An 18,862-nucleotide genomic window follows, 5' to 3' on the forward strand; every position below is an offset into this window, starting at 1 on the left:
CATTCCTATAGGGGAAGATAACACATAACTCTTGAGAATTGTATCTCCATTTGGGCAGCTAGAAGGAATGTACATAGAGGGTATAGGTATAAATAGACTTTTATGTGATGATATAAAAACTTTAAAAGGTCAAAAAATATACAGGGAGAAGAGGAAAGGTGAGATGGAATGGTATTAATTACATCCTATGAAGAGGCACAAAAACTATTATAATAGAAAGAAAGGAGGGGTGAACATGGTTTCAAACTGATTCTCATCAGATTTGGTTCAAAGAGGGAATAACATATATACTCATTTGAATAAAGAAATTTTGCTTACCCTTTAGGGAAGTAAAAGGGTAAGGGGAAAAGGGGGGGTATTCATAGAAGGAGGGCAGAAACAGGGGAAGAAAAAGGAAAGAAAATGGAGGGGTCTGATAAAAGGGAGGCAGATTAAGGGAGGCAGTGGTCAGAAGCAAAACACTGGTGGGGAGGAATAGGGTGAAAGAAGAAATAAAAAGTACAAACAAAGGGGAAATAGGATGAAGGGAAATAGACAGTTAGAAATCCTAACTGTTCATGTGAATGATATGAACTCTCCAGTAAAATGGAAGCAAAAAAGCAGAGTGGATTAAAAACAAGAATCATACAATATGTTCCTTATAAGAAACATATTTGAGGCAGACAGATACACACAGAGTAAAAGTAAAAGACTGGAACAGAATATATTATACTTTTGCTGAAGTTAAAAAAATAGGGGATAGTAATCCTTAACTCAGACAAAGCAAAAGCAAAAATAGATCTAATTAAAAGAGATAAGGAAGGAAATTACATCTTGCTAAAAGGTACCATAGACAATGAAATAATATCAATATTAAACATATATGCACCAAGTGGTATAGCATCCAAATTCTTAGAGGAGAAGTTAAATAAGTTACAAGATGAAATAGCAAAATTATACTAGTGGGGGATCTTAACCTTCCCCTCTCAGAACTAGATAAATATAAAACAAAATAAATGAAAAAGAAGTTAAAGAGGTGAATAGAATTTTAGAAAAGTTAGATATAATAGACCTCCAGAGAAAACTGAATGGGGATAGAAAGGAATATACCTTTTTTCTCAGCAGTACATGCCACATACACAAAAAAACTGACCATATATTATGGCACAAAAATCTCACAGTCAAATGTACAAAGGCATAAATAGTAAACTCATTCTTTTCAGATCATGATGAAATAAAAATTACATGTAATAAAGAGCCATAGAATGATAGACTGAAAATTAATTGGAAACTAAATAATCTTACCTAAAGAATGTCAAGCAACAAATCATAGAAACAATCAATAATTTCATCCAAGAGAATGATAACAGGGGCAGCTAGTTGGCACAGTGGTCAGAGCACTGGCCCTGGAGTCAGGAGGACCTGAGTTCAAATCTGACCTCAGACACTTAACACTTACTAGCTGTGTGACCCATGGCAAGTTACTTAACCCCAATTGCCTCACCCCCCCCCCCCAAAATGACAACAATACGATAACATGCCAAAACTTATGGGATGCAGCCAAAGCAGTTCTAAGGGGAAAATTTATTTATTTATTTAAAATTGTGTGTGTGTGTGGGGGGGAGGGGCAATGAGGGTTAAGTGAGTTGCCCAGGGTCATACAGCTAGTTAAGTGTCAAGTGTCTGAGGCCAGATTTTCACTCAGGTCCTCCTGAGTTCAGGGCCAGTGCTTTATTCACTGTTCCACCTAGTTGCCCCCTTATTGAAACTTTAAATCCTTAAATTTTTACATAAATAAAATAGAGAAAGAGATCAATGAATTGGGCATGTGACTAAAAAAGCTAGAAAAATAACAAATTAAAAATCCCCAATTAAATACTAATTTAGAAATTCTGTAAATCAAAGGAGAGATTTATAAAATTGAAAGGCTGAAAACTATAGAATTAATAAATAAGACTAAGAGCTGGTTTAATGAAAAAATCAATAAAATAGATAAACCTTTGGTTCATTTGATTTACAAAAAGAAGAAAACCAAATTACCAGTATCAGAAATGAAAGGGGTGAATTCACCACCAATGAAGTGGAAATTAAAGCAATAATTAGGAGCTATTTTGCTTAACTCTGTGCCAATAAATCTGACAAAATAAGTGAAATAGATGAATATTTACAAAATATATAAACTGCCCTGATTTATATAAGAGGGAATAAAGTCCTTAAATAAGCCCATTTTGTTTTATTTTATTTTTAAATTTAAATTTATTTATTTATTTTGATTTTTCTCGATTACACATAAAGGTATTTTTTGACTTCCAAATTTTTCTTCCACCTTCCCTTCCCTCCCCTCTACTGAAGCCAGTAAGCAATTTGATATAGGTTATACATTACAATTATGCTAAATATATTTCCACATTAATCAAAACAAAGGAAAAGAAAAAATGCAAGAAAAAAAAAAAACCAAGAACCAGAACAGAAAAGCAACAACAAAACTGAAAATAGTATGCTTCAGTCTGCATTCTGACTCCATAGTTCTTTTTCTGAATGTGGAGAGAATTTTCCACCATAAGCCTTTTGGCATTGTCTTGGATCATTCCATTGCTGGGAAAAGCCAAGTCCATCACAGTTAATCATCACAAAATGTTGTTGGTACTAGGTACAATGTTGTGTTGGTTCTGCTCATTTTACTCAGAATCAATTCATGTAAGTCTTTCCAGGATTTTTTGAAATCCATCTGCTTATAGTTTCTTGTAAGACAATAGTATTCCATTACATTCATATATCACAACTTGTTCAGCCATTCCCCAATTGATGGGTATCCCCTCAATTTCCAGATTTCAGATTGCTTTCGGTCTTGGGGAGGAGATAGGGAAGGGAGGTAGGGAGAAAAATTTGGAACTAAAATCTTATAAAAACAAATGTTGGGGGCGGCTAGGTGGTGCAGTGGATAAAGCACCAGCCCTGGATTCAGTAGTACCTGAGTTCAAATCCGGCCTCAGACACTTGACACTTAATAGCTGTGTGACCCTGGGCAAGTCACTTAACCCCCATTGTCCCACCCCCCAAAACAAAAACGAAACAAAACAAAACAAAACAAACAAAAAAACAAATGTTGAAAACTATCTTTATATGTAACTGGAAAATAATAAAATATTTTTATGATTTAAAAAAAAAAGAAGTAGGTATCATGAATATCATGAATACCATGTATCTATTTGGCCTTTTAAAGCCCTTCAAAACCTGGACCCAGTTTCCCTTTCCAACTTTATTATCATTGCCTTGATATACTCTGTGGACTAGACAACCGGTTCTCCTTGCTTATCTTCTCAAGACACACCACTATCTCCTTGTCTCTACACCTTTGCACAGGCAGTGTCCCATACCTAGATTGTGCTCATTGTTTCCTTCAATCACTTAGAATATCTTTTCCTTCAAAATTCTGGTCAAATTTAGCCTACTTCATGAAATTATCTTTATTCCTTCCAATTGCTACTAGTGTCCTCCCTCCCCAGAATTATTTTTACTTATTTTGTATACCCTCACTTGCATACATGTTGTCTCCCCTGATAGAATATAAAATTCTTTTTTTTTTTTTGGTGAGGCATTTGGGGTTAAGTGACTTGCCCAGGGTCACACAGCTAGGAAGTGTTAAGTGTCTGAAGCCGGATTTGAACTCAGGTACTCCTGACTCCAGGGCTGGTGCTCTATCCACTGTACCACCTAGCTGCCCCAAATATAACATTTTTAAAGGCAGGATTTTTAAATTTTTAATCCTTATGTCCAATGAGCCAGCACAGTTCTTGCCTCATAGTAGGAGCTTAATAAATGCTTATTGACTGATTAACCAATACATTGTATGTGTGTTATGGCAAACTTTTAATATATTTTATTCTATATTTATTTTTAAAATGTATATTTACTTTGTTTATGTATCTAAATCAATTTGTATCATATGTTTATTTTATATAGCACAGTGCTTGGCACCTAAGTGCTATATACAAGTTGTTGTTGTTGTTTATTTTGTTAACTTAAAGCCTTTAGTTTGTTCTCTTTCTTTGTTGAAAGGATATGAAGTACTTTTGTACTTTTCCTACTGATCCATTCTGTATCTCATACATATAGCATTTCAGACAAATTTCTGGTGTTCTAATATTGGAGCTTCCCTTCATATCCTTTCAACAAAGAAAGAGAACAAACTAAAGGCTTTATTTCTCTACCATCCATGAACTAGAAACTCCAAAGTTAGCTTTCTTTCAGAATCTAGCCACAAGTTGTTGGGTTTTTTTAGGATGTTATTGGCTGCCACCATACAAGGTGAACAGGCCCTCCTGAGCAACTATTCAATTAACTCTACATGGGGTGTGGAGAGGATTAAAGAGTGGTTCAGTCCCCATTCACAGTATCCTAAAGGGCTTTCTCTAAGGGCTCCTTTAAACAAAGCTTGTCATACTAAGCAGTGTTTTTTTTTCCCCCTTGTTGCTTAGCTGTGGTCTATTGTCACAAAAAACCTAGCCATTTCCCTCTAATGGAGGCCTTATAATTCTCATTTCTACTTTATTTGTCCTTACAATCCTATAAGAATATGGCCATAAATGTATGTAATTATATATTTTTTTGTATAAGAGTATACTTACCTATTTAAGATATATACCTATACAAATGACATATCTGTGCACTGGCATATGTAAACATCATAGAACATTGATTAGTTGTACTGTTTGTTTCAACTCAAACTCAGTTTGGCTGATATTTCTGAACCTTCTATTTCTAAGACCTTTCTAGGGTCAGGAAATAATGTACAGATAAATGAGATTGGATCCCTGTCCTCAGGGAGCTTATACTCTGGTACAGAGGGTAGGTGATTTGCTGCACTAGAAAGATCTCTAAATTGACACAGTCATTTAACCTCTCCAGATCTCAGGTTCCATCTGTAAAATGAAAGTAGAGGAGCTGGTGGAACCGAAGGTCTCAAAGAGCCCTTTCAACTTGAAATCCCACAATACTAAAGGAAAGGAACAAACACTGGACCTGTTGTCAGAAGACCTGGCTTCAGGCCCTTTTTCTATGCTTTGACTTTAGTTTCCTCATCTATAAAAGAGAGCTAATAATACTTACACCAATTATCTCCTTGGGTTGTTGTGAGGATCAAATGAAACAATTTTTGTGAAAACACTTTGCAAACAGAGAAGCCCCATCTTAATGTGTTATAGTGATTTTGTTTTTATTAAGGGAGTTAGAAGTTGTTATGCAAATGTGCATCAAGATATATACACATGCGGGGCAGCTAGATGGCGCAGTGGATAGAGCACTGGCCCTGGAGTCAGGAGTACCTGAGTTCAAATCCGGCCTCAGACACTTAACACTTACTAGCTGTGTGACCCTGGGCAAGTCACTTAACCCCAATTGCCTCACTAAAAAAAAAAAAAAAAAAAAAAAAAGATATATACACATGCACACATATGCACATATATACATATTACTTTCCTTCAGTGGAGGGCATTTCCATACAAGGAATTCACACCACAGGTGTGTGTGTGTGTGTGTGTGTGTGTGTGTGTGTGTGTGTATGTAGATATTGTGAGCACATAAATGCAAATACAGACTTGTCATGGAAATTTGCTATTTGGAAACTCTGTTCATCAGTGTAAATCAGTAGATCATCTGTAATTTACAGTCATTTGAGAATGTTGCCTTGAGCTCTGAAAGATTAAGTGACTTGCTTAGAATTTCAGAGGTAGGATTTGAACCCACATCTTCTTGACTCTTAGAGAAGCCTTCTATTCTCTGTGACATGCCATGACTCTACAATGAAAGGACAATAAACAAAATAAATGTATTTGTTAACAAACATAATATTTAAATTAAAAATGATTGTATTAGGGTGTTTTTTTTTTTAATGTAGTGCTAGAAAGAACCTTAAGAATTCCACTCCAAACCTCTTATTTGACTGATGCGGAAACAGGTCCAGGAAACTGAAACGATTTGCTTAACCAGTATTTGAAACTAACTCCTCTTCTTGTGGGTCTGGTGCTATTTCTAACATAACACACAGATTTTAAGTAATATCAGGAACCTATGTTCGTTGTGTTCCTTGTGAATAGCATTACATAGTAGGTATTTAAAGAATGTTTATTACAATAAGAGAAATTGAATTCTAAATCTGGAAAAGAAGAGAGCTCTGTAGTATCAAATGTAACCCCAGGGATATGATCCTTTGTCCTTGGTCTCGCTGATTCCATGATCAGCAGTCAGATCAGCTGAGGCCCACCTCAGGTACAGAGTCCTTGTTTCTGCCATGGCTGTGGCCCAAATTCTTTATCTTGAGTATATCAAAGGGATCATCTCCAGTACTCAAGGGGGCTTTTACTGTAGAGATACCATAGACTGATATAGACATAATATTGACTCTTCTTGGAAACTGCTCTCTGGACCTGGGCTCAGGCCAAAGAGACCCAAGGAAGCCATATGCTCTGATGTGCTTATCCCTCATGCCAGCACAATTAAAGAAAACCTGGCCCAAGCGGATAATGCCCATGCCAGCAGAGTAGTTCCTCTTCCCCTAGTCTTGTGTTCTCTGGGTACCTTCAGGAACAGGGCTGTTTTCTGTTCCAGTGTAGTAGAGGAGAAGTACTCCTTCTTGCATTTGGAAGACATTAGATAGAATGCAAGTTCTCACCCTTATTAACTGTGTCACATTAAGTCAAGTCAAATCAAGAAGAATTTATTAAGAAGATAGGATTTGTCAAGCACTGTGCTAAGTACAAAAGCAAAAGGTTAGCTTTGCTCTCAAAGACCTCACAGTCTAATGGGGGTCAGGGAGAGACAACATGCAAATAACTACATACAGACACAAGCTATGTGAAGGATACATTGGAAAGAAACAACAGAAGAATGGCACAATTGTGGGGGGTGGTGTCAAAAAAGGTTGGGACTTGAAGGAAGCCAGAGAAGTCAGAAGACAGTTAAGTAGGGAGAGTACTCTAGACATAGGGGACAATCAGTGAAAATAATCCTCTAGTGGGGAGATGGAATGTGTTGTGTGAGGAATATAGTACTGGGAATATGAAGGAAAAGCTTGCATGAAGTTCCTATTCAAATGAGGCAAATATACAAGTAACTCCGTACATATGAGAAATATCCAGGGTCAATGGAAGGTAATCTCAGAGACAGGGCATTAGTAGTTGCCGTTGAGGGGGGAGCTTGGGTTTGGGGAGTGGTATGGGAGAGGTCTCCTGTTGAAGGTGAGAATCAAGCTCTCTTGAAAGAAGCCAAGGTAGCCATGAAGTAGAGGTGAGAAAGGGAAAGCATTCCAACTAAGGGGGATAACCAGTTGACAAGGTACAGAATGAGGTTGGAGTGTCTATGAGAGGAAAGGCAAATAGGCAAGTACAACTGACCCATAATTGTAGAAATGAATAAAATATAAGAATGGAAAGCTAGAAAGGATCCATACTTTGAAGGGTTTTGAGTACCAAAGAGAGGACTTTTATATTTGATTCTGGAAATAAGAAGAAGCTGGTAAAGTTTATTGAGTTGGAGGAAGAGGTATAATATGGTTAAATATTTAGCAAGTCACTTCTTCAATCTGGAACCAACTTTGCTCATCTATAAAATTAAGGGGTTGGATAAGATGGTCTCTAAGATGCTGTGGATAGAGCATTGGGCTTGGAATCAGTAAGACTCATCTTCCTAAATTCAAATCTGGCCTCAGACACTTAATAGATATGTGATCCTGGCTAAGTCACTTAACCCTGTTGTTCTCAGTTCCTCATCTGTATGGTGATGGTGTCAAAGGGTTTGGGGAGAAGCAGAGAAAAGGGAATTCATTGCTACTGTCCTCTTTTTTCTCAGAAATGTATGAGGTGAAGTTCTCAACAAGGAGAGCAGAGTGGAGTAAAGGGACCACCTTCTTGAAATGAGGGCCCAGTCAAGGTTAAGTAACAGAAATTTTTAGTGAGCCCAGTCAGCTTGGTTGTATGTTTTCTTCCTGTTCTCTTCAGCAGCATTTATTTGTTTATATTTATTTCTTTGCTTGATTGTTTGTTTATTTTTTTGTTTTTCTTGATTACATGTAAAGATTTTTTTTTTGAGTTCCAAATTTTTCTCCCATCCTCCCTTCCCTCCCCCCTCTTGAGGTCAGCAAGCAATTTGCTATAGGCTACACATTCTTCAGTAGTATTTAAAAGAAGAGTATGAGTGGTAGAATTAATACAGGGTTGGGTTCCAGCAAAATATATGTGGGGAGCAAATTTGTTGTAAAGGATAAGAGAGGAAAAGGTAGTGTGATATTTCTTGCTGAAACCTTTCTATTCACCTTTCTGTTAGAAGCAGTTTGAGTCAGGTACAGCCTTCTCCATTAGTGAAAATTTGAGCCAGCTGCCATCTCAATAAAGGTGTTTCTCTAAGTCCTTTCAGAAAACTGCCAAAATAAAAAGATTTGCTCACTCTATTATTGCATGTTAAAGTGTTTTCTTCACAACTACCCTGTGAGCTCAATGCCATTTTAATTTTACAGGCAAGAAAAATGAGGACCAGATTGTTGAAGTGATTTGTTCATGGTCACCCAGATAAGGTATTATAACTAAAGCCTTCTGACTCTGGGCTAATTCTATTTCTGCTTAACCATACTATTTTTCTCCTGGATCTGTGTTTAGTGTTCACTTTTGTCCCTTTCCTTACACAGGAAGCTATGTGGCACACTGAATAGAGACCTGAGTTCAAATTCTGCCTCAGACATTTGCCAGTTGTATGATATTGGGCTTAAACCTCAGTCTGCTTCAGTTTCATCTATAAAATGGGATAATAATAGCACCTACTAACCAGAGCTATTGTGCAGATAAAATGAACTATTTGTAAAGTGCTTTGCAAACCTTAAATAATGATATAAATGTTAGCTATTGTTCATATTATCTGTTGACAGGGTTTGATTTTGAATACCTACCCTTGAATGATTCCAGAACCATTTTAAGGGCCCAGCCTCCAGCATTGAGGAGCCCTTGAAGTCTGGCAATTTGGGAATGAAAGCAGGGGTTCCACCCCAACAAAACAGTGAGTGTTTCCATAAAGTTCTTATCTTCTTCTATTCCAAATTCTGAGAAGGCAAAACCAACCTCTTTTCTTCTTACCCACAGTTTACCCCATTTAACCTTCCCCATGATTCTTTGTGGGAGTCTTCTGTTGGGGTCATTTTGAGACTATGCTAGATCCATGATCTTGTTTCTAGAGGGTCTTCCTCCACCATTTAATCAACCTGTGTGATTCTTATCCAAGTTTTCTCAAGGATTCTTTGTAGTTGTTAGATGCCTCTCTCTAGTTTGGCATTCAAAGCCTTTCATAACCTGTTCCTTCCCTATATTTCCAGTCTTGTTACAAATTACACTGCCCCACAAATGGTACAATCCAGTGACACCAACCTCCTTGTTATTTCTCAAATAAGACACTCCATTTCCTCAATCTGGCCATCTTTAATAGCTGTTCCTCATGCCTGGAATTCTCTCCCTTCTCATCACTACATCCTGGTATCCCTCCATTCTTCAAACCCCAGCTAAAATTCCACCATCTGCAAAAAGACTTTCTCTATTCCTATTTCTATTAATGCTAGCCTTTTCTCTCTATCTTGTTTATACATAACTAATTTCACTTTAATCTTCCCTATTAGTCTGTGATCTTGTCAAAGACAGGGCTCTGCCCCCCCCCATTTACTTAACTTTCCTTGTATCCCCAGAACTTATGACAGTGCCTGTCACATAGTAGGCTCTTAATCAATACTTGTTAACTTGTTGGCTTGGTTCTGTTATACTCTTGAAGGAACCAATGCAGTACTGCAGATAGTCATGTGCATCACTCAGTATGTCTTAATTCCTGTCTAGCCTCTTCAATCCTCAATAATGTCCTTTTCTCTACTTCTTGCATCTAAACCACTTGCTATCATACCCCAGTCTACTTATCACTACTCTCCCATATGCTTTTCCATTGCACTCTGAATGTTTTATAATTTGAATTCTTCTGAGATACCAGTGGTCCATGATTCACGGTCCTGTGACTTCCCTCAGGGGAGAATTGGTCTCAAAGAGATAGGCTTCTGCAGTGGAAAACAATTTGCATTAGTTTTAAAAACTATAATACACTTTGTTTTAACTTCCATCAACAAGTGTAACCATTTAGATATTAAAACATTAACAAAAGAGAAGATTAAAAAAAAAACCAAAAAGCAGAAAACTAATAAGAAATGAGATAATACATAAAAGTGATTATAAATGACCATATAGGTAGCCAATTACTTTAATTATTTACCAGGGATGTTTTAAAAAAAAAAAAAAGAAGAAAAAAGGAAGCACCATCTACTGACTTGAAGAAAATAGTCAGGGGAATTTCATTGACTTATGTAAATATAGATGTGTGTATGTATGTATGTATATATATATACACACACATGTATATATATTTACATGCATACACATATATGCATAATACATATATGCACACACACATAATATATTTGCATATATATTTGGTTGTCACTTTCTTTAATCTGCATCTATTTGTATGACTTTTGCTTTTCTTATATGGAGTCTGTCATCCCTTCAAAATCCAAATTCTTGAATTCTGTGATTTTCATGAGATCTTAATTTTTTTTTAATGTGGAAAAGCATTGCACTGTGTTCACATATAGTATTTGAAAGACGTATTATTTATAGTAGTGTAGAAGCTCCTTTCACCAATGCGGCTAGCGTCTTCTTTTTTAATTTATAGTATTAATGAGTTGCCTGAGATTCAGACATGTTAAATGTTTTGCCCATGATCACATGACTAGTGTCAGAGAGGAGAATATTCATATGCCAGAATTCCAATTCCACTCTTCAAGAACATTCCCCAATTATTGGACACAGTTTGATTCTAGCTATTTTTGCCTTTTTTTTTTGTTTGCTTTGCTATTGAACATGGTGCTACAGAGAATATTTTTATGCAGATTGGTCATTATTTTTTCTGTTATTAGTGTCATTAGAGTAATGATCAAATAGTACTAGGCATCACTGGGTCAATGAGTATAAACATTTTCTTTCTTTTCTTAATCAATGAAGTATTTTAATAGGTTCATGTTTTAAAAAATAATACTAGGGCCACCCTTTCTTTTCAACACTATTGTGGAACTCTTCTGAACACCTTTAGGTACTTGGGAGATTCGATTTCTTTAGAATTTTATTTTCCAAATTACATATAAAAACAAATTTTGAGATCAATTCTTTTAAAACTTTGTGGTTCAACCTCTCCCCATCCCTCTCTTCCCACCCACCCCCACACCCAGAACTCAAGCAAATCAATATAAGCTATATATAATCAGTCATGGAAAACATGTACATATTAGCTGGGTTGTGAGAGAAAACAGACAAAAACCAAACTTCAGAATAAGGAACTTTAAAAAAAATATGCTTCAATCTGTTTTCAGACACCATCAGCTTTTTCTGTAGATGGATTATAATCTTCATAAATCCTTCAGAGCTATATTGGATCACTGCATCATTGAAAATAACCATGGGCTTCCCAGGAGATCATCCTACACTATTTCTGTTATTTTATATACAGTACATTTCACTCTGCTTCAGTTCATGTAGGTCTTTCCAGGTTTTTCTGATAGCATCCTGTTCATCATAACTTTTATATAGTTCCTTAAACTTGACAAAGAATTTTCTTCACAATAGTTTAGCAAAGGAGGTACCATATGTTTTGCTGTTATAGTCAATCATCATAACTATTTCTCTCCATCCTATTCCCTTCCCATGATATTTCCTCTATTTTCTATCTTCTTTTACCCTATTCCTCCTCAAAAGTATTTTGCTTCTGACTGCCCCCTCCCCTTTCTCTGCCCTCCCTTCTTTCACCCTGCCCTCCTTATCCTCTTCCCCTCCTACTTTTTTGTAGGGTTAAATGGATTATTCCTTCCAATTGGGTGTTGTGAGGAATTGATTGTGATTTGGGGTTTCTGTGGCCCCATCTTTGGCTAAGGATATGGGCCCTGGCACACACCTGTGCATGCTGGCCTCGCACCTGTCACCTGCATGCCTGCATGGGCCTGGCAAAATTATACTGTAGGGAAGCCTGACTGTGAAGAGAAGCCTGATGAGGAGAAGTCAGGTGGTCTTCAGTGTCCAGAAGCTGGATGACTTGCATTTGTAGAGCTGCCTGTTCGTCTTGTCAATAAGGGCTGCCAGCCAATTAGCTTGGGGCTGTGTGTATGGATGGCCCCGTTTCCTGTGGGAGAGAGGGCTTCTGGGAGAGAAAAGGGAGGAAAGGAGTCACTCCTGCGTGAGAGGGAGAGAGACACACTGATATGGCGGTGAGTTTGTCTATCCCCTTTTTCATTATCCCTTGCTCTATTAACTTTACATGTGTTGTAGATTTGTTCCCATTAATAAAACCTATTTTGTTCTTTTTAAAAGAGGCTGTTAATCTCCTTTCTTACCACAATATTATGACAAGCCACCCAATTAACTCTCTCCATACTAAATTTGGCCCTTACAGTGTGTATGTTATTCCCTCCTTGAGCCCACGCTGATGAGATTAAGGTCTTTGAGCTAATTCTGTCTTCTAAATTTTCTTTGACCCTCCCTCCTCAACTCTCCCTATGAAATCAAGCAATTTAATATGTCATACATGTGTAGTATTTTGCTTTTTACTGTTCTCTCCTCCAATCTTCCTTTCCTTCCTTCCCCCTTCTCTCCCCCCACCCACCATTATCTCTTTTCTCTCCCACTTTCCCTCAGAGCAAAATATATTACTATACCCACTTCAGTATGTATGCTATTCCCTCTTTGAGCCAATTCTAATAATAGTAGGGTTCACCTACTCCTTCCGCCTCTTCCCATCCCCTCCATAAGCCTTTTCTTCTTTCCTTCATGTGAGCTACCTCTCCCCAGTCCACCTCTCCCCTTCCCCTTCCCCTAGTACATTCCTCCTACCCCTCAACCCTATTTTAAAGATGTCATTGGGCAGCTAGGTGGAGCAGTGGATAAAGCACCAGCCCTGGAGTCAGCAGGACCTAAGTTCAAATCCGGTCTCAGACACTGGACACTTACTAGCTCTGTGACCCTGGGCAAATCACTTAACCATCATTGCCCTGCAAAAAAAAAAAGAAAGAAAGAAAGAAAGGAAGGAAGGAAGGGAGGGAGGGAGGGAGGGAGGGAGGGAGGAAGGAAGGAAGGAAGGAAGGAAGGAAGGAAGGAAGGAAGGAAGGAAGGAAGAAAGAAAGAAAGAAAGAAAGAAAGAAAGAAAGAAAGAAAGAAAGAAAGAAAGAAAGAAAGAAAGAAAGAAAGAAAGAAAGAAAGATGTCATCATGGGTTAGCTAGGTGGCACAGTGGACAAAGCAGCAGCCCTGAACCCAGGAGGCCCTGAGCCCAAACCTGGCCCCAGTCATAAGTCACCCCACCCTGCCTGTAGCCAAAAAAAACAAGGATAAACAAAAAATAAATGTTTTACAGATATCATCCCTTCATATTCAATTTACACCTGTGCCCTCTGTCTAAGTATAATCCTTTCAGCTACCTTAAATCTGAGAAAGATCTTATCAGTTCAAAGTATTATCTTCCCATATAGGAATGTAAACAGTTTAATTGTTTAATATCCGTCATGAATTTTTTCTCCTGATCATCTTTTTATGCTTCTCTAGGGTTGTGGATTTGAAAGTCAAATTTTCTATTCAGTTCAGGCCTTTTCATCACAAATGCCTGAAAGTCCTCTTTTTCATTGAAGTCACATTATTTCCTCTGAAAGATTATACGCAGTTTTGCTGGGTAGGTGATTCTTGCTATAGTCCCAGTTCTTTTGCCCTCTGGAATATCATATTCCATGCCCTCAGGTCCTTTAATGTAGATGCTGCTAGATCTTGTTTTATCCTTTTTGTAGCTCCACAGTATTTGAATTCCTTTTTTCTAGCTGCTTACAATATTTTCTCCTTGATCTAGGAGCTCTGGAATTTGTCTATAATATTCCTGGAAGTTATATAGAAGCTGCTAAATCTTGAGACTGTGGCTCCACAATATATATTTTTCTTTCTGGATTCTTTCAATATTTTCTCCTTGAACTGGGAGCTCTGGAATTTGGATATAATATTCCTGGAATTTTCATTTTAAGATTTATTTCATGAGGTGATCAGTGGATTCTTTCAATTTCTATTTTACCTTCTGTTCCTAGAATATCATGGCAATTTTTCCAAACCATTTTTTGGTGGATGATGTCTAAGCTACTTTTTTAATCATGGTTTTCAGGTAGTCCAGTGATTTTCAAATTATCTCTCCTAGATCTATTTTCCAGGCCAGCTGTTTTTCCAAGGATATATCTCATATTGCCCTCAATTTTTTATCCATTTAGATTTGCTTTACTGTGTCTTGGTTTTTCATAGTCACTAGTTTCCATTTGTTCAATCCTAATTCTTAGGCAATTATTTTCTTCTGGGAGCTTTTGTATCTCCCTTTTCATTTGGCTTTTCAAGCTGTTGATTTTTTTCTAATGATTCTCCTGTATTACTCTCATTTCTCTTTCCATTCTTTCCTCACCTCTCTAATTCTTCCTTCCATTTCTCCTACTTTCTCTTTAAAGTTCCTTTTGAGCACTTCCATGGCCTGAGACCAATTCATATTTCTCTTGGAAGCTTTGGATATAGGGGACTTGATGTTGTTATTCTCTTCTGAGGGTTCACTTTGATCTTCCTTGTTGCTAAAGAAACTTTCAGTAGTTCTCAACTTTCTTTGCTTGCTCATCTTGCTCTATTTTACTTGACTTTTGACTCGCTCTTACAGTGGAGCTCTACTTCCAAGCTATACTGTCCCAAGCTTCAGAGGGTTCCAAGTGTTTTGGTTTGAGGGAGGGAAGGTTTTTCTCTCACCTGTCCTGTTCTCTGGTTTGAAAATAACTTCAAGCCAAATTACTAATTAACCAGCCAGCAGAACTTTCTGTGCTGTGGTTCTTAGCTCTGACAAGCCTGTGCCCCTCCCCGACCTGGGTCTCCCACTGCTCAAGATTTCTTCCTGGTTCCCTGCTGGGGTGGAATAACTGATTTTCTCCTTAAGTTCCACAGTCACCCCTATATTCCCCACCTCCCCAGCATTGTTAGCTGTTCAGCCCTCTCAGCTGACCATAAGCTTAGTTCCAGAAGACTGGTGCTGCAGCTGATTTGGAAGCTAAGGGGTAAGTTCCTCTGGCACAGTGTGCCTGGGGTCTGTGTAGGTGCTATTGTGGGGCTGGACTCTTCTCACAGCCCAGCACTGCCCTCTCTAATCTGGCTAGAAGATAATCTCCACCTGTTTTTTTTTTGTGTGTGTGTGTGGGCTTTGCTGCTCCAGGGGTTGTTTTATTACTATTTTGGGGGGTAATTGTGTCAGGAGCTCTGTGTGTTTAACGTCTTTCCTCAGCCATCTTGGCTCCACCCTGGAAGTCGTATAAACTTTTTCTTAACTTTTTTTCATAATTCCATCCATATTGCTTTCTAAAACTCTGTTGAACCAATTTACATCAACTTTAGCAATAGATTTAAAGAGCTGTTGCCCCCTTCTCCACCTTATTCCCCACCCCCTAGCCAGGCCAACATTGAATTTTATCATCTTTACCAGTTTGAAAAGAATAAGGTAACCTCCCACAATTCATTAGACATCTATTTATCTGATTATTTTTACCTGAGAATCATTATTTTTATTGTGATACAGAGATGCTATTACCTTATTGATAGTCAGAAAAATCTGGATTGAAATCCTATTTCTGCCTCTGCAACCCATTAGTCATCTTACCTTGGCTAAATCTTTTTTCCTCTGAATCTCACTTTCCTCATCAGTCAAGTGAATGGCTTGGACAAGATGACTTCTAAATTCCCTTTGAACTCTTATTCTCTCTAGGCTAATTCACTGCCCTTATAAAATAAAGGAATAGAACACAACTATCTTTATACTCTTTCCACAATAGCCTATTGCCAACCCCTAGCCTGACTTTAGCTATGAGACTAACCTGCCTGAAAAACAAAAACAAAACAAAAACAACGCCAAAACAAAAAACTTTTTTCCGCCTTAAAGAAGCAATGTGGTAACCTGGACTCTTAATTCCAGATCTGCTCCTTACTCCTTGTGTGATCTGGGGAAAATGACTCTCTACTCTCTGAGCCTCAGTTTCCTTTTTTTTAAATTGAGAAATTTTCATTATTAAATAATCTTATCCACTCAAGGGAACTCTAGCCAGAGTTTTCTCTTTGCTTTTTTATTTTTGACAGGTAGGGGAAAAAAAGAGGAAGCTTGATGTAGTGGAAAGAATGCTCAACCCAGAGTTGAGGTCTTGGTTTGAATCCCAGTTCTGACACTTAACTACCTGTCTATTAACCTTGCTGACTTTGTTTCCTCATCTGTAAGGTGGGGAAAATAACACACTACCTACCTCAAAGGGTTATTGTGAGTAAAGTACTTTGTAAATATTAAAGTTCTCTGAATTATTATTGACATCTCTGGGATGGACCTGTTAGGCTACTGGTTAAGGACTTAGTAATAAATAACCCAGGCCTGAGCCTGGATCCATCAGAAATCTTGAGGAATGTAGTTTAGTCTCACTATAGTATTAGTTTGGAAGGAGGGGGCTATTTAATGGCAGGTGCAGTTAATGCTCTCACTCATTCTGGGGAAGAGTAATTTCTCAGACAGTGCAGAGATCAATAGAAGTACCCCCCCACACACACACACACCTATTCCTTAACTGAATAAGTGCAGGCAGTAATTGCCCCTTTTGCTAGAACCTTCCTCTGCACTGATGTGGCTGACTGATTCAGGCCTTGTTTCTTTATCTGCCTCCCCACATCCCTTCAAAGGGATCCCTTCAGGGAACATCTGGATTCCTGGGTGGATAACCCCAGCCACCCCCAAGAGGTCAGTGTCTAAGCCGGTGGAGATAGCTTGTAGGGTTTGTCTTTCTCCAGCTGCGCCTATTCCTGCACTTGTTTTTGAGTTTGGGTTCCTGGCACTTGTTCTTGGGTTTAGGTGCTGCCCATTGCTGGTCAACTCCATGGTAATGCTTGAGGGGTCAGCAGGTGGAGTGCAGTCTTCAGGTATTCTACGTCGACTGCAGTGCTGCAGTGAGTGGCCCAGTGGCCATCTTTTTTTCCTTCGATGCTGCCTTAAGGCTTCAGCCATCCTGTGTTCCCCATCACACTCCCAGATAATCTGTGAGTGTTCCTCAGTCCGCCTGTCACCACTGCGCTGAAATAAGCCTTGAATTTGTAGCAGCTCCACATGCTAGGAGCTGTTGGCAGAGGCTTGCTTTTGTCCCCGGACTCCTGCTGGTGCCTGCCCAGGGGGTGGCTCACTCACCACAGAGGCTGGAGTGCCCATCTTAGGCTCTGGTAGTCTGCCGATGTGGCTTCACCAGAAAGGGGCCGAGAGTAAGCTTGACTGAGCTGAACTGAGCCCTGGCTCACTTGCAGGATTCCATTGAAAATCCCTGTTTCCTTTTTGTTAAACAAGACAGTTGTGTTAGGTTATCTCTAATGTCCTTACTGCTCTTATAACCTAATTATGTGTGAAGAATGAAAAACCTGAGACAGTTTCTGGGTAATTGATAATCAATGTATTAATTAGGCTAGCTAATAATCAATAAATTGATGGCCAATGGTTTCTCTGGGTATCCAAAGGAAAAACCATGCAGACAATGAAAGTTTTAAATATCTTTGTAAAAGGGGATGCCCCTGACAGGAGAAATCAACCCTGATTGGAGGACATTTAATGAGGAGGTATGCCAGAAGTCTTCAGATCCTGGTGCTTAGAATGTGGTTTGATCATGAAACTCAGCCACCACCAGCAATCTGGACAGGGGCATCCATCTCCATTCATATCACTCTCTTTGGTTTTTTCCTTTTTGAGCTAGGTCACCCTAAACTCCACTGGAGAGGTACAAAGACAGAGAGCTGTTCTCCTCAAGGCAAGAACTGGCCTAGACTGGATTCTGTTTACACTTTACCCTGTCTTGGTTGGGTGGGGTCCAGCCCAAGATTGAGGGTTAGGGGTAATCTCATCAATCAGTCATGTCCTTCAGAAATTGACTGACCTATATGGGCTGAGCCCTAAATGAGAAAATAAAGGAGAAAAAAGCCTGAATCCTAGTTTAATAATTGGTTGTTAATATGATAGAAAAATAATAATTTACCTCATATGGATGTATCTGTGAATAATTAGCAAGTCAGTGATAGAGGCAATGTCAAGCAGAGGAATTGTAAATTCTTTACCTTCTTGTTATCATATAAAACATTTTTAAAGCACTTTCAGGGATGATACTGAGGAATGGACTTAGAGCCATCTTAAGATTTAGGACAACAAGGGTCCTGCCTCTGTCCCATACTGACTGTATCTCTGTGGGCAAGTTGCTCAATTAGTCTCTCAGGGCCCCTGATTATAAATGTCAGGACATTTGACAGTCTGCATTGGTAGGGGCAGCTTCTCATGGGGAGACCCAAACATCTGTGAAATCTCAGACTAGAACAAATAAATGAACCTAAAGTGTTTCTGAATTTCTTTTCTCTCTGAAATTCACAATAACTCTATCAAGTAGGTTGGGAATTATTACCCTCAGTTGACAATATTTGGGTGGGGGGAGGGGAGTTGGAGTCCCAGAGGAACTAAGTCCACCCAGTTAGTTACTGGCTGTCCTGAGAGAAGACCAGAACCCAAGTCTCTTGATTCGCTGCTTTTTGCCTTTCCACTAGATCCTGCCAATCAAAAAAAAAAAGGGGGGGGGAGAAGAAATTATTATACAGTGTGATACTAATCATACCCTACTCTTCTGTCCCTTAGAAAACCCTGATCCAGCCTGCTTTAGAAGTAGGGCTTCTACTGAAATCAGTCTCACTGATTTCAGAATTGCTTCCGTGACC

The 18,862-nt window shown here is 38.5% G+C and overlaps 1 pseudogene; it reads right to left on the bottom strand.

Moving 5' to 3' along the window:
• Positions 1-16,866: 16,866 nt before the first annotated feature.
• Positions 16,867-17,327, bottom strand: LOC122743675 (annotated as a pseudogene).
• Between the last annotated feature and the right edge of the window lie 1,535 nt (positions 17,328-18,862).

Source organism: Dromiciops gliroides, chromosome 2 (assembly GCF_019393635.1).
Source record: "Dromiciops gliroides isolate mDroGli1 chromosome 2, mDroGli1.pri, whole genome shotgun sequence".
Lineage (NCBI taxonomy): Eukaryota > Metazoa > Chordata > Mammalia > Microbiotheria > Microbiotheriidae > Dromiciops > Dromiciops gliroides.